This window comes from Aotus nancymaae, unplaced genomic scaffold, assembly GCF_030222135.1.
Source record: "Aotus nancymaae isolate 86718 unplaced genomic scaffold, 86718_ANA_hifiasm-v0.15.2.pri h1tg000014l, whole genome shotgun sequence".
NCBI lineage: Eukaryota > Metazoa > Chordata > Mammalia > Primates > Aotidae > Aotus > Aotus nancymaae.
In genome coordinates, this window is record NW_026988425.1 from 84,852,263 (window position 1) to 84,858,262 (window position 6,000).

Here is a 6,000-nt window from a genome sequence, read left to right on the forward strand (position 1 = left end):
GTTTTTAAAAAGTAAAGAGGAATACTGCAGGATGATCAAAATGATGAAATTCCAACATGCTCACAATAATCCTTTTATCATATGGACTAGAACTTTCAATGAATTAATGTTGATTCAAGCAATTTAATTCCTGATTAATTTATGTGCTTTTTCTCCTATACTAAAGAACAACCTGCAACTTATGAACTTTAAGTGTAAATGCAAATAATACTCTTGTTTCTTATTTAGTTCATGTAACTATTTCAGCAGCACAATGAGAGCAATGAACCATATTTTGAAGCCTCTGCTCCCTACAGGTAAGATTTTTCTCTTTATTTCCTTAATGATTTCAAACCTGCAAAAGTATCATCTGTGTTACTGATGACCAGCTTCTCTTGGCTAAATTCAAACTCTTTCCTATATAAACTGTTATTAGCATAGCCAACAAAATTGTACTCAAAAGAGATTCAGTATTCCTCCACATTTTCCTATTTTTAGTACTTTGCTTGCTCTACACACAATTGACCACAATCTCCTCATGGACAATTTTTATAGTCTTACCTTTAACAACTTCCTTGTTTTCCTGATGTTTTCTAATTGATTCTCACTAGAATTTAAGCTCTAAGAAAGCAGTATTCTCACTTTTTTTGTTCACTGACATATCCCAAACTCTGAAACAGTGCCAGATGCATATAGGCACTCAATAAATAATTGAAAAAAACACAAGTTCATTTCCCACTTTGTGGGAAAACAAGTAGAGACTACTAAAAAATGAAAATGTATTTTTTATTCTTTCTGTCCTTTTCACTAGATGTCAATTTTTTTTCAATGACATTACATGAGAAAGACTGTTTAACATTACGATAGAGATACATGTTCGTTGCAAAAAATATTATAAATAAAAATGTATAATTTCACTCTACCAAGATAATACTGTTGATATGTGAATATATATACTTTTAGGGTTTTTTCTATGTACACAGATTGAATTAATATTTAATTAGATAACAGGTATACAGCTGGCAACATGATAGAATAAACAGTGAATACAGAAAAGTTTAACTGAGATCAAAGAAAGAGACATACTTTTTCACATGCTAAGTGAGATTTTAAAAAGATCCATTTTAACCTTGTTAATTCAGATTGTAAAGATATTAAAATCTGGTTACTTTACCTAACTTTCCTGGTAGGATGTATGACCTCATTAATCACTTCAGGAATCTGAAAATGGATTTGAGAGGCTGTCTTAGAAAGGCTGTCTTAGTTTAGGTTACTTTAACAAATTACCTTAGGCTGAGTAGTTTAAACAACAAACATTTATTTCTCACAGTTCTGGAAGCTGGAAATCTGAGATCAGGGTGCCAGCATCATCTGGCCGTGAGGGCCATCTTCTGCTGCAGAAAGCCAACTTCACCTTGAATGCTTCCGCTAGTTCTCTGGTCTTTGGATCTAAGGGCACTAATCCCATTCATGAGGACTCCACCCTCATGACGTAATCACCACCCATAGGCCCTACCTCCAAAAAGCATCACTTTGGGGATTATATTTCAACATATGAAATTTGGGTGGTGGGGAAACATTTAGTCTGTAACAAAGATGAAGCAACACCTTAATTTATCCTTCCCACTTAGGATGATAGGGTTAACAAAGAAAATAGTGTGCCTGATTTTCTAAAAAAGATTTTTAATTTGCTGTTATAGTTTAAAAGCCATTAACCAGTTATTCTTGTCTCATAATCATTAGAATTGTTGTTTATTAATCAATGAATGCATATTGTTTTAAAAATAAATAAGCCCACTTGATCACTTTTCAACATAATTTATAAAAATTGTGTTTATGAACTTGCTGGGCCCTATAACTATAGAGACTTACCTACCAATTTAGTGAGTTGATAAAGACCTTGATTTTTTTTCTAATATATTTGTTAATAAAAATATGTGGTTTTTAATCATCATTTTGTTCTTAATTCTCAGTCTCAATAACAATCTATATCTTAATAGTGGTTATTTCAGTAAAAGTAAAATCTCAGAACATAAGTTTTAAGTGTCCAACAAGTCCACTTTCTTTCTTACATCAAACATTTAACTTTCCTCCCATGTAAATATTTACTATCTTCTAAAATAACTCACATCTTTTTCAAACTTCCCAAAAATGTATTTTTCTTCTTATTTCTATGAAAGCACCAATAGTTACCTTGAAAGCATGACTGAAGCTCGCTTGGCATAAAGAGCACTGCAATTGAAACCCACAGGCCAAGATCCAATGCCTTGTTCTCTATTTTTTCACCACATGACATTAAACAAACAACTCATTTTTCCAAGTTTCCCTGGGCCTGGGACTTGACCAATGAGAAAAGTAGATGAGATCAACTCTAAAGACCCTATCGTTCTTACAGTTTATAATCCTATTATAAATCACTTTGTACTACAAAAATCTTTATGGTTCTGTGTAGTTAAATGTATTTTGTGCTTTAAAATTGTGTTGTCATTATTTTTTTTCTGCGTGTTTTTCTAACCACTTTGCATGACAGAGCCTTTTTACCTGTCCTTTGCAATGTGCATAATCTTTAGCAATTAAGTTACTCAAATATATAAATCATGACTTCCTTCTTACTAGAAATTTTGATGTGAAACTTCCTTCTTACTAGAAATTTTGATGTGAAATTTGTACAACTAGAAATCTGGCTATGAAAGTTTCATAAAATTCAATTTTTCCATTATAATTGGCAATCTATTTACTTTAGAATTTTTCTAGTGGTTTAGACTTTGCCTGAACCAACAATTTAGAGCAGCCTTTAAAAAATAAAGAAGGTGGCATTTATATTTGTGCTGGACTCCAATTCACACTGTGTGTCTCACAGTGAGTCTTAGCATGAGACATGTGATTGAAGGATACTCCTGTGAAACAACTGCTCAGAGGGAAGTGGGTATAATCTGAGTCCTGTTCAGAAAAGACAGCTGTCCACCTGGAAAAACCCTCAGCCTAGTAGAAATGGTCATCCTGTGTGTTGCTGTGTCATCCAAGAAGTTCAAAACTGAATGTACATACAGACAATATTAATCCTTTGAAGCTTCAAAGGGGCCACTGCTGATTAAAGATAGACCCTAGTCACCTGGTCCCATTAGTTCATGAATGATGACCTTTTTAACAAGACCCTGGAGTCAGCTTTAAAATAGAGCACTAAAATAGAATTTAATAAAACACAGAACCTAGAAAATTGAAAACAGGAAAAAGCTAAGGCACTCTAACATTACAGGACTTGAAAGCATTATTCTTCTTCCACCATATTGAGCAATCTGGTTCTAAATGATCCAGTAAAGAGAAAAATATCAATGATAAGGTAATGAATATTTTTGTGGAATGGGTTACTGTACTTTAGAAAATGTTTTGAGGTCTTTAAAAGATCAAAACAGAATAATTCAGTTTTAATGTCATAACAAATATTACATTAATAAATGTAAGTTATGACAAGGTGTAGCTTTGTATAATTTGTGGGTGCTTAATACATACTTAGTGAGAATGATGAGAATAGTGATCATTTTGATTATGATAATATATAAAAATAGAACATATCCCTTCTCTTTATGTGATACTTATATACCACATTTTTAAAATCTCAGTATTTTAATTAAGAAATACATGTTAACTTAGATCACCAGAATAAAACTATAAATCTAACCTAATTTTTGAGATTACCAATATGAAGAAAAACTTGGTTGAGGGCTTATTTTATTCCCTAAAATTTAGAAGATTAAAACCAATGGTGATTTAATGTGGTCATATTATTTCCAACCCGAATTTCAAGTAAATTATATGACCTATTTCAAGACATACACAGTTGTTTGAAACACACTTTGAAACAATTAAATAGAAAGTTTATCTGTGTATTCTTCGAGTAATCAAGTGTATGTTTCCTTTTTGTTAGTTTAAAATTATGCCCATGATTCAAAATAAACAAATAAAACTTCTAGATTTTAGTTTAGTAAACAACTGTGAAGATTAACCTCTCAGAACTATTTTAGATTTTTCCTTGCTTTAATTCTTTCCTTCTGTTGCTCTTTCTTTTCTTCATTCTCTTACTTTCAATTGCATGATAAATTCTGGATTATGTCACACTAAGGCTTCAACACTACATTAATGAAGTTCTTGAACTTTTAACCTTTGAGTTCAACAGACTTGAAAACTACCACCAATATCTATTGCACTTTTTTTTCTGAAGTTCTGTGTCAAATAGAGTGAGGGTCTTTAAGTGTAGGGGACTATTTGCCCAGGCTCTTTGCAAAAACAAATGGAAGGCATTTCAGTTTTTACTGGTCTTTTTTAAAATCCTGGAAGAAAAACATGCTGGTGTTCCCTAGAACAACCCAATCCCCTATCCTGCTCCTCTATTGGTAAATGGTCTACAAATAAAAAGCTCCTGAGTGTCAGCTTCCATTGAAAAGTCATTTATTCATGACCAGGTATGCAGCTTCCCAACAGAAAGGATTGTTTTTTCCAGATCATCTTATATCTTTCAAACTCATCCTGTCTATTCAGCCATGCATTCTGCCTGCAAGGCAGCACAAGCAGCATTTCTTAGTTTCATAACCAAACAGTAGCAATGCTTTAAAAGGAATCAAAAGGAAGGAACTTTTTTTTTTAAATGCAGGATTTATACTTACCTTTTCTTCTTTGTGTCATTAAACAGTTATAAATGTTGGCTTAAGCTCCGTCCTTCGATAGGGAATCAAAAAACAGGCAGTTCTCTGTCTTATTTGTTGGAGGAATAATTTGATGAGCAGTGAACACTAGAGGGGGAGCTTACCCGTTCAGGAGCCTGAAAGCTTCAGACCCTTTGGGAGAGGATCAGAAAGATACTAGAGCTACTGACTTAAACAAGGCAAGCTAAGATTTGGTCAGCAGTGATTCAGAAGTCAAAAGGTCAAGAATGGTAGGTAGCCAATTTATTGTCAGTTTCCAAAAAGGCAAGAAATCACAGTGAAATTGAGAAGTTTAGCTGCTGCTTATACAGTGATATAGAATATTTTAAAAATCTCTCCAGAGGCAGCTGTACCATAAGGAGTAGGATTACAGAAGCTTTCCCCCGCTTGACTAGGACTCTGTCATTTAAATGTCTAAGGAATGATAAAATGAATTATCTTAAAATTTTGACAAATTTGATGGCTCAAGCAAAAGAGGGAAATAGGCATTCCGATTATTAGGTTGTAATAAGACATGACATTTAAAATGAGTTTACATGGCAGTTAGACCTTTGCTTTTTACCCCTTGATTTAAAAACACTGGAATCCTTTTCTTTGGAAAGGAATTAACTTATTTCAGTTTCTCTTCTCTCTAGCTTAATGATCATGAATCCTATTATACCAATTATACATCTCCATCCTCTGTAACTATAGTCTAATTGCTTTTCACAATTTGCCTAAATTTGAAAAAAAAAGTAATTTGAAAGCTGGTAGAATATTTAAGTAGAGAAATTTAGTATAATTTTGGTAGACACAATGCAAGTTGCTCTTTCATTTGTTATCAGGCTATTTTTTTTTCCGTATCATCTTATAATACAGTAATAAGATGTATTGATTTAGAAGAACAAACTGTACTTTTCAAAAAGAAATAAAGCAATAAGAAGTGATTAACCAAAAAACTGAAAAACAACATTGATTTTCTCTAATGCCACTCACCCCTACTTCTTCACCAAATACAAACTTCTCTTTCAAGTAATCTATCTGTTTAGCCACATGAGCAATCCAAATTATTATGTTTATATTATTTACTAAAAATGTTTGGCTTTACAAAGATAATTCAATCACAATTAGCTCTTTGGAAACATCCTGAACTTCTAGTTAGAAATTAGCGGAGTCTGTGGCATTTTAAAACTATGTTACTATTAATAATATTAGAAAACAGATATTTCTGTAAAAAAAATCAAGAAGAGAAAATAAAGAGGTCTTTAAGAAATATGCTTAGCATGATTTTAACTTTGTCAGATTCCAACTACTAACTGGAAAGAAGTCACCTGACTTTAGA

At 32.5% G+C, this 6,000-nt stretch overlaps 1 long non-coding RNA gene across 2 annotated transcripts in view; it reads right to left on the reverse strand.

The window, feature by feature from the left end:
* LOC105734711 (uncharacterized) overlaps nt 1–4,727 on the reverse strand; it is a 50,611-nt gene extending 45,884 nt beyond the window's left edge. For both annotated transcript variants that reach the window (XR_001111600.2, XR_001111601.2), the window contains exons 1-2: nt 4,641–4,727; nt 1,154–1,200 (exon numbers count right to left, since the gene is read on the reverse strand). This is a non-coding gene — a long non-coding RNA (uncharacterized LOC105734711). The remainder of the gene's footprint in view (nt 1–1,153; nt 1,201–4,640) is intronic.
* Nucleotides 4,728–6,000: the final 1,273 nt, after the last annotated feature.